The sequence below is a fragment of the Triticum aestivum genome, chromosome 4A, assembly GCF_018294505.1.
Source record: "Triticum aestivum cultivar Chinese Spring chromosome 4A, IWGSC CS RefSeq v2.1, whole genome shotgun sequence".
In the NCBI taxonomy this organism is placed as follows: Eukaryota; Viridiplantae; Streptophyta; class Magnoliopsida; order Poales; family Poaceae; genus Triticum; species Triticum aestivum.
The window spans coordinates 695,459,775-695,470,538 of NC_057803.1; the positions used below are offsets into that span (position 1 = coordinate 695,459,775).

Below are 10,764 nucleotides of genomic sequence, written 5' to 3' on the forward strand. Positions count from 1 at the left end.
TCTTTTTGTTTCTTGTGTAGATCCTACTAGGGGTGGGATTTTTTTGTTTGCACATGGATGGTTGATGCCTGTGTTCTTTGCTCTGAATTGACATGGCCGATTGAATTATTAGTGGCTAGGATTATAGATGTGTTGCCAGGAAGTTTTGGGTAATAAACTATGTGGGCTTTAGTTTAATCTGGTCCAAAATATTGCTATAGTGGTACTGCTGTTTATGTTAAACTTAATTTAGCAATATACTGATTTAGGCTTGTGTTACTTTTCCTTGATCTAGCTCTGCTCATCTTTGTAGTTGTATGTTTGTTTTTCTTATCTTTTTATTTTGATTTCTTTTGACTTCTACATTCATGGAATTAATTTTGTATGCTCAAATGGATGTACATATTGTGCCACCCTCCCGTCGAGCTTGAGCGTCCCCATCGCTAGGAGGAGCGGAGGCTGCCACTCCTGCAGCTGCTCGGCCCCTCTCTCCCTTGGCGTCAAGCGGCTCATGGCGGCGCCGGATATGGTGTCCAACACGTGAGTGAGATGAATGATTGCCCCTCTACGTCACGCGGTGGCCATGGTCGGAGCTCTGACTGTTGCTCCTCTTGCCTTGCAGGTCACCAGCTACAGCTAGCCCAACGTCGCACAGGTGTAATGAGGCGCACATACGAGAAGTGGACGATGCCAGAGGTGAGGTTCTACTGTGGAGGGCCAGATTGGTTGCCATGGGAGGATCTGGCTAGCTTTGGTGAGTGCTTAGGATCAATGACTTACATTTTTGTAGTTCTCACGATCTGATTTTGTGTTCTTCCTTGTGCTCTAGCTAAGGAAGGAAGGGTTAAAGGAACTTGAAGCAGACATTGGTTGTGGTCCTCTAGAGTTGGTACATGACTTGGTTTTGGAATAGGTACAAACTGCCACTATTTCATTTATTTATCCCAATAAACTTTCTGTTGATGTGGTGTTGGAGTTATCATTGAAATTTCATTAGCTCCACACCCTCATTTTCTGATTCATAAAATACGATTTGCTGCAATGTTTAGCAATTGTGCATGCATATACCGAATAGTTAGGTTTATACATGAACTGCAACATGGTTGGCATTTATTCAAAGAGTTGTAGCAAGTGTGCATTCACATCCTAGAACCTTATCTGTAGATAGGAATATAGTAGATTTTTTGTAAATTTATCTATAGAAGCCCAAAAGGTTTTAACTGATGCATCTCTGAACCAAGTTGCCAACTATAGATGCACACTTGCTAGATAAGTATTTAGGAAAATCTACAATACTGCTTATTAACTGATGCATCTCTAAATCATATATTGTATGTTTGATATTTGCATGTAGTTACTATTTCATATAGGCCTATGTTTGACCTTCTGTTATATCAGGACATCTTGGTTTGAAATTTCATTCCAGAGATTTGCTTAATATTTCATTTAGATTGGTTGTTTTAGGAAATGACAAAAATGCATTCTCTATTTGTTCTCTCTTTCCCTGTTTTTATCATCTTCAGTATTTAATGTTTGTTCATACATGCAATTTTATCGTCCCAACCATCCACTGGCCTGACTAGGGCGCGCCAAGGCTCACATTTAATTATCAGAACCTGTGGCCTTTTGTGCTGCCTTGCTTGGACTTGATGGGAGAGAGAGAAGAGTTTGGCTAGGTTCCAAATATCTACTGTTTAGGAGTGCACCGTGGGTGTGATCTGGATTGTTTTAGCTCGGATTTTGTCGTCTTTTCTACCTCTTATTTCGCTTTGGGTGCGGTGTTAGCCGTTCCTTCCTTGGATTGTAGCTACCTCCTTTTCTTTCTCTTCATCTTCTTCTTTCATTTTTCTTTTCTTTGTCTTTGCCTTAGCACTGAAATGCATATCTACTATTTTTGCAGGTAATCTTGGTGTGAGCTCAAGGTAAAAGGCAAAGCCTGAAGATAGGCAATCATCATTAGCTAGGTAGTCAATTATTATACAGTATGTAGCAAACACTATTGTCTTCGGCTGAATGTTTGACTTATTCTCATTCAATCTCACCTTTTCATTTGCATGGCATCAGAACTGGAAACATCAAAATTGGTGCCCCGGTCATCTCTGCCCCTAGTGGTGCTCCTGGATGTACATCATTTCCTCACCTCCTTGGCTGCTTCAGTGCCCGTGGCATTCGTCCTCGTCGGTGGGACGGTGCAAGGCACGACTCCGATGCGGCGGCGTGGATGTGCGGTGTAGGAAGTGGTTCCTCGCCGGCTGGACGGCGTTTAGGCGCAACCCCAGCGCCCACTGAGCACTGCCTCGGCTACAACCTCCCTCGGTGAGCTCCATCTTCCTCCTACTCCTCTGCTTTGGCTACTGTATATGGGACATGGCTAGGGCTATGATGATCAGTTATGGCTGATATAGGCATGCTCTCGAGCAATCGAGGCACATGTGGGTATTAGGTTGGACCCCCACCCCCCTTGTTTCTTTGACCCGTTTTGATCACATTCTATTTTAGTGGCTCTGTCCTTGCACGGTCATTTTTGATGAGTGATACTAATAACCATCCAGAAACAAGAACCGCGGGGATAACCGAGCTCTCACTGCGATTAGGAAGATCTGGCCATCCATTGCGTTTCCTTGATGCGTTTCCGACCGTTGGATCGAGGCGTTGGAGGACATTGGCCGTCAGATCGAACCCGAGCTCCTATAGCAACGAATAGTTACTCAGCGGTGAAATGTCTCGTACCACCGCCTGTAATTCATTTGCCCCATCGGTCAGAAGCCATTCTTGCTAGGGCGATGATGATTGGCCGTGGCTGAAATAAGTGTGCGTTTGAGCAATCGAGGCACCTGTGGGTATCAAGTTGGATCCTCCCTCTTGTCTCTAGAATCCTTTTTCATTCTGTGATACTTATTGTTCTGCCCTTGGATGGTCATTCTTGTTGAGTGATAACCAGGGCAGCTCATATAAACAGATTGATCTGGTGATAAGAGATGATGGGGGTAGGTTATATGATCGAGAAAAGGCGAATCTGAGCCCACTATGCATTGAACCCTGAACTCTTTTTATTTGTATTTAAAGGTGTTGCTTATCGAGAAATAAGGGAGACGGTCACTCCCGGGCGCTCTCAGCGATTTGGAGTTCCTGGCCGTTGGATCTGGCCGCTTGATGTATTTTCGGCCGTTGGATCCAGAGGTGGGAGGAGCTGGGCCGCCGGGTCGGAGAGGGGTAACTGTAGGAATGAATAGTTACCTCCCGCTGTAAAAATCCTATGCCTTGCCTGTAATTCACGTGCCCCATCGGTCGGAAGCCATTCTTGCTAGGGCGATGATGATTGCCGTGGCTGAAATAAGTGTGCCTTTGAGCAATCGAGGCACCTGTGGGTATCAAGTTGGATCCTCCCTCATGTCTCTAGAGTCATTTTTGATCTTGTGATACCTGTTGTTCTGTCCTTGGATGGTCATTCTTGTTGAGTGATAACCAGGGCAGCTCAACTGTATAAACAGATTGATCTGGTGATAAGAGATGACGTGGTAGGTAAGATGATTAAGGAAAGGCGAATCTGAGCCCACTATGCAATGGACCCTGAACCCTTTTTATTTGATTTAAAGGTGTTGCTTATTTATGCTCCGGTGTTTATAGTCGTCTTATGTATAGATCTCTTCTCTCTTATATCTTTATTGCATATAAGTTGTTCTTGATCTTTTATTGTTTGTTGTTGGTCCTTAACTTAATCTGGTTAAGAGTAAGAGTAAGTTCCATATAAGTTGTTCTTGATCTTTTATTGTTATACTTGATTTAATATTTTATTGATTGTTTTTGGTTCTTGATCTTTTTTTTTTGTTGGTCCCTTTATTATCCTTGTGTGACACGTCTCTATATTCCGCTGAAAAGGTCTAGACTGGTTCATTTGCTTGCCTAATTAGAAATAACTCTCCGTTTTGATTTCATCGATTTTTTGGACAATATGGCCCTTACTGTTGTTGCATGGCAGGGTTGTCTTAACAAAATGTTCTATCTATAGTTCATTCGGTGTCGTTGGAATAACATGATAATGTCCAGAAGAAGGATGTCAAAGTAGCGCAACCAACAATTTGTTTTCAAAGACTTCTAATTTTATCCTGAAACTATTAAGGTTGAGAAAATATGATTCACAATATCTAAAAACCTTTTATGCTATGGTTAATCTAATCAGTAATAAGAAAATACTTACTAAGTTCTATATATATGCATGTTCTGTAGACATATTGCTTAGGCTACTTGTGTGTTGGAGAATTATTAGATCCTTTTCTGCATTAATACTGGCATCCACTCTTTCTTCTTTGTATATTCAAATTGTAGATAAAATGCATAAGTGGCATGCGCTTTGGTCCTTGTTTTCTATTTATGTCGTACCATCTATGATGATATCTCCTAGCTCTGTAATTTTCACACGGAGGGAGAGGGAGGGAGAAAGTACATTTAGTTGTTTCAATTTTAAACTACACTTGAGCCCATGTTCCTAATAGCCTCAAACTGACGTCTTTCCGTTGTTGCTGCATTCCCTTTTTTGTATATTACATGTTCTTTTGTATCTCATTCTGCATGTAACATAACTAAATAATACATTGAGATGAAAGGTTATATCTGATATCATTGAGAGGAGCAGGCCAACATCCCTACCTCCCTCTTCAACTCCCACCCAACACAATTGTGGTGAGCCTAACTTGCTACTAACTTTACCATTACTTGCTTGGGCACATCGTTGGGACCGGCACCCTCGCGCCAAGGCGCGTTGCCGATCTAGATGGCGGTGGCTGGTCTGCAGGCTTTTATTGTTGGGAACAGGAACTGGACTGTTCGTGTGTATGTTTCGCGTTTGTGGCAGCATCGTGGAACCACTGATAACGGTCCTATCAAACACACTGACATGGTTCTTTTGGATGCCCAGGTATATAGTTTCTCTAGCTCAGTGCCCTGTGTTGTTTGTAGTTTTCTTCTGCCTTTTATGCTTGGTAATTGATGCATGTTGTGTATTTGTTGAATCTGTAACCTGCAGTGTCGTGTAAAGAAAGTGCCAGCAAGTGGTCTACATAAGTCTGGACTGCATAAACCTTTGTTTTCCGATGGGTATGCTCAGGTATTTCCTTTCATTTGCTTGGTGAAGATTCATCCACACCTATTCTCAAGATTGTTTGGTGGTCGGTTGACGATGTATATCTGTTTATACCTGCTAGGGACTCGCAAAAGTGGATGGCAGCTCCGTTGGTCCCGGTGATGAACTTGCTGCTACCTCGAGGTTTGATGCGGGTTTTTGACAGTATATGCATCATCTCTTACTTCTTTCACATAATTTTCATTTGTTATTGAAGCAAATCAACTGAAGACCTGGCGGCAGATGAAGCCGAGCCCTCTGTAGCTAAAAGGGCCAAGCTTTAGATCAAACGCCCTTAGGTAGCCTATAGTTTTGGTGTGTCTGCTTAGTACCTTTTCTATCATCAACTGCCTCGTGTGCTGTACATGGTTTGGCTCTTACTTGAACCTGTGTTTTTACAGGGCATGGCTTGTTGGTTATGTGTTCTCTCGCAGTGATGGTCTAGCGAGTGGGCGTCTCGACGTGGGATAGATGGTGAAGCTTCTCTCTAGGTATATCGTCCCTTTTGTCGTGCCGTGTTGTCTATGATATGATGTTCTGTTATTTCCATCCACGGAAAAAATTAATGTGGTGCTTGTGAAACACCCTTCGCTGTTGGTTCTAGGATCAGTATTGGCCTTCGTTTATTTAGCTCTTGGTTGCTGGCGAATGTAATTGGATACTTGACTATCTTATTTAGTATGCCCGCTATGGATGTTGTTTCGTGTCTCGCTTGCATTTTACATGTACACGTACACTATGCCTATCGATGATATGGCCTATGTTGTGATCTATGTGTGCTCTATATCTTGGTTATAGAGGTTGTCCAGTGCGGACTAATCATGCTGTTTGAAATGGTGGCGACGCATTAGTGGGTCTTTTAAACTGTATAGTTTTTCTTGATGCACAGGGCTGCTTACATAATAAATGTGTTTCATTTGTTTCCTTGGCAATTGTGCCTGGGACATGAGGTGTCTTTTGATATGCTACTTATGGCTTTGGTAGCATGGTATATGCACATGTTCCTCTTGTGATGCATACCCTGTGTAAATGATTTTCCTTTCTACATATTTTAACAGATGAAGCGTTCTGTCATGGTTAGGCTGAAGGCCATGCTTAGCGCAGTTCTTGCTGAAGCTGGTTTTCCTGAGGTGAAGTACAAGACCTACACAACCTATCGTGGCAGTGTGGTGGCTGCTGCTTACTTCTGGCCATCACTCACATTCGTTTGCAGCGGCAGAACATATATGAGGATTAATGGTGACCCAGCTGTGGATGCAGGCGAGGCCATGCAAATGCTGCTACTCGGTGCTTGGAGCGTCTTCAAGCCACTATGGATGTTGAGTTCGATTGCCCTCAGATGCAGAAGATTAAGACCGAGATAAAAATTGTCGAGCAGTTTAGACGAGAAGGACAAGAAGATCAGGAATCTGAAGACTAAGGTGGAAAGAAGGAATCTCAAGGTCAGGGGGCTTAGCAGGGGCTGGGGTCATTGGCAGAAAAATATACCCGAAATATATGCTTTTATTATTCCTCCATGTTCATGCCTTTATTACTTCCTGCCTTGTATTCACGCTTGTGATGTCGAACTTCATGTCAAGTAGCTGCTATTTTAGTGTCAAACTTCATGACAAGCCATAATCTTTTGTGGTATTATAAACGATCTGAAATCAATTCTGCTTTCTAATCTCTTACCATCTTTGGGCATCAATATATCTTGCTCCTACTGTAGTTAATTGTTTTTCCTTAACTTTGTTGTTATTCTATTTGAATGCATATGCTAAATCTGGGCTACCACTAACTTATCATTACGTGTTTGACCAAACGTTGGGACCGGTACCCCGCGCCAATGCGCGATCCCGATCTAGTAGAGACAGAGTGACACATGTATACTACACTCAAAATGGACAGAAACAAACTTTTTCGGCTGGATTCTCCATGCATGGTGCCTATATGTTTCTGGCATAATTTCACGGCTAGATGGATAGGTGTTAATAAAGGAGAGCGATCTACCCATCACGGATTCCATGATGTGTTCAATCAATCTATGCACCCCCTCATGCATGGTCTACACACACACACAACACATATACATTGTCCAGTGTGCACTGAGCTTCGGCCACCTCCTTTACCTTCATCCATCCAACCGCATCAAAGAAACTGAAAACAAAGAAAGAGAGTGCAAAAAATTGCAATTCACATCGGGGTTTTTTCGTGTGTGTAGAGAGAGAGGGAGGGACGAGAAAGGAAACCAAAGATTTCATGAGTGTCCGAACCGTTTCACGGACCGATAGATCGGTGTTGGATGGCTTCGGCAGTCCGGACAGTATGGTCCGAACGGTCGCCGGAGGTTCGCGGTCCTTCTTGGAGATGGTGCCTTTATCCGGTGTGAACTGAGTTGCTGCCGCCTCCATGAGATTCGTCCATCCATCCAAGCACATGCAAGGAGTTCAAAACTAAAAAAAAATCACTTCACATCGTTTCAAGTGTGTCTTTCTAGAGACCGAGTAAAGAAAAGAATTCATGAGTCGATGATTGATGGATGGGGCATGTGATCTTGCACGGATAAGGAGCCTGCGCGCACCTGTACGGCAGCAGCTCCTCTAGTTTCAGAACATACACAGCTATCCACCCGAGATGAAGGTATTGTATGGCGAAGGAAATCTCCCCCTCCCGCGACTAGGCGGCTAGGGTTCCCCCTCCTCCCCTGCCGCCGCCGGCCTCGCGCCCCGCCTCCGTCCCCTTCCGCCCTTCCCCTTCCCCCGTCCAGATTTGTCTCGCGCCGCCTCCCAGGGAGGTGGCCGGGGCGGAGCTCGAGCTCCTCACCCGTGGGCCCCCTCCTCCCCCGTCTCCCCCCGCCACCGCCGGCGGACGCCCCCGGCGCTGGCCCGGGTGGTGCCGGCGGCGGCGGGCCTTCTCGTCCCCGTGTGCGCGTGCTCCCTTCCCGGGGCAAGGAGGCGGCGGCGATGCAGCCCGGCTTGGCTGTGGTCCGGCGGCCCTGCGGCAGCAGCCGGCGTGGTGTCGGCGCCGCTCCTTGGCGGCTTGGTGGTGCTGGGTGGCCGACGTCGCGCCCCCGGCCCAGATCTAGGCCCGGCAGGCCCCATCTGGGTCCTAGCGGGCCAGCCCCCGGTGTGGCCTCGTTGTCTGTGGCGCGGTGAGGAGGAGGAGCGGCTCAGATATGGGGCGGCGGCACCGACGGCGCGCCGGCAGCAGCGCGAGAGAGGGAGCTTTACGGGCCAACGAGGGCTCGGCCGGGCCTATGGGCCCACGGGCCTGGTGTGCTCCTGCTATTGCGTCCGGATGGCTACCGTCACTGATAGTGGAGGTGGGGCCCTCCCACGTGCTGACGGTGCTGATGCCCAAGTCCCGACTCTGATTCTTCGACGTGTTGTCCTCACTTCGCGGTGCCTTTGTGAGACAGCGTGGGGGCCTCATGACCACATTGGCGCAGGGTGGTGGTTGGTTTGGTGGCAGGCTTCGGACCGCCTGAGGTGCGGGTTGGGATCGGGGGAAACGCCTATCGGCATGGCCAACACCGGCACAGTGGTGTCTGGGGCTACCCTTCCTCTCGCCTCGTCGTGTACCGGGAAAAACCCTTGGCAGCAGTGTCGTCATCGTCGTGATCGTTCTTGAAGGTGTTGATAGGTGCCGGCGCTTCGGAGTCTTGGAGCCTTGTGGAAGATCCCGGTGGGCGCAGCGATCGCGAGGCTTCTTCGTTTTTGTTGATCCGCCGTTGTCGGCATTTGTTTCTTTTGCTTTTTCTCTGTCGTTTTTTTTGGACGTGCATGTGCTGCTTTCGCCCAGCACCTATTCCTGTATGGTTCGGTTGGTTGGAAAACCCTTTTTCAGATATCCACCCGAGAAAACCTCTACCTCCTTGTTGGGGCAGGTTAGGCTAAAAAACCGATGATGCATCGGGATTAGTTAATGAATCTGGTTCATCAATCCTTTGATGCGGTGGACCATTTATTCATTTTTCAGAGTTCAGAGCTTGCAGAGTACTAAAAAACCTGAAATCTTCCACGGCAATTAACCGCCACACGTCACACCCAGCATAAAGAAGATACAGTAGAAGTTTTTGCTAGTGCTAGCTGCCGGGACGCGCTGGTCCCCTACCACTATCATCCTCACACACATCTCGTTCACTTTTGCTCTTCAGAATTCATCTCTGCTACTGTATTCTGGTTGATCTCCAATTCTCCATGAATATGTGTTCCCTTGAAGGCAGATGTGTGTGTGTGTGGGGGGGTGGGGGGGGGGGGGGGGGGGGGGGGGGGAAGAAGACCGTGGGACAAAAAATGAAGGGCAAGAACAGGAGATGCATGCAGCAGATGCCACAGCCGGAGAGCGGGGCATGAAAAGATTCAAAATTAGTTTTGGGTTGCAACAATGCCTACCATTCGTTCGACGAAGTAAATGTGTTGCGTTGAAATGTTGCACATCTCATCTCCGAAGAACAGAGTATGACAGCGGAGGCAATGGCACAGTGCATTTGACTTGTCCAGAAGGGGGCACGCAGCCATTGTCCCATGTGGCCGTGGGCTGTAGCATGCATGGGCATGCATCTGAGCTTCCAGCCATTGTCATTGTCACCCCAAATCACGTCCGTGTCAAAAAAGTATTAAAACAACGGAAAACATAAATAAAATGACTAAAAAAATAAATAAATGCAGTTTAATAAACATAAAACTTAATTATGGGGGGCACGGCCACAAAACGACCCAGTTTCACATCCGAGTCACATTAATAATTAAACATAAAAAGAAAAAAGAAAAACGGCCGCCGCCGGCGCGCTCCTGCCCGTGCCCGTCGATGCCGTCGCCGTGGCCGTCTTCAGTGGCCGCCGGTGTCGTCGTCGTCGCTGACGAGGTCGACGTAGGCCGGCGGCGTCCACAGGTGGGCCAGCGGTGCATGCGGTGCGTGGTAGACGGGGGCGGGCTGGACGGCGGGAGGCGCCTGCACCACCTCCTCCCATGGCGACGCCTCCTGCTCCGGTGACCGCGGCGGAGTGGCGCACCAGTTCACGCCCACGCCGGCGGCCATCTCCGGAGCAGTGCAGGACCAGCCCCACCCCTGGCCCAGCAGCTGCTGGAACGCGGCCGGCGGCTCCTCCTCCATCGCGTCGTCCCTCCTCTCCTCCGTGACGGCCGCTAGCTGCAGCTCCGGAAAGGCGATGTCGCCAGCGGCAGAGAGTGCCATGGCCTCCTCCAAGCCATCCCATTGCCGCTCGTCGTGCGTGTTCATGGAGTTCTCCATGACACGCTGAACGAGACGGGCCTCCTCCTCCGCCGTCATGCGAGGAGGTGGTGGTGGCGATGGAGATGCCGACGGCGACGACGTGGGCGTGAGGCCGTGCACCCGCCTACGGCCGCGCTCCTGGGGAGCAGCCGCTCGGCGCCCTGGGCGTGGCCGTCGTGGCCCCGTCGAAGTGCCGGCGAAGAAGGATGCCCGTCGCGTGTCGTGCTCATCGCAGAACAAAGTGTCCCACAATGGCGAGTCGGGGGCATACCTCTCGTCGTGGTAGAGGTCGTCGGGGAGGAGGCGGCGGCACTCGATCTCCTCGCGGCGCGCACGGCCTGTCTCCGGGACCGGCGGGATCGGCACGCGGTCGGCCGACAGGTGCCAGTTGTTGGGGAGGTGGGCGTCGCTCCAGGGGAGCGGGGTCCTTATCTCCCAATAACGGCGAC

At 48.4% G+C, this 10,764-nt stretch overlaps 1 long non-coding RNA gene across 1 annotated transcript; it reads left to right on the plus strand.

Moving 5' to 3' along the window:
- The first annotated feature begins 1,870 nt into the window (after nt 1-1,870).
- LOC123083196 (uncharacterized) lies at nt 1,871-2,295 on the plus strand. The gene is made up of 2 exons (XR_006439227.1): nt 1,871-1,943; nt 2,044-2,295. It is a non-coding gene; the product is annotated as an uncharacterized lncRNA (long non-coding RNA).
- Nucleotides 2,296-10,764: the final 8,469 nt, after the last annotated feature.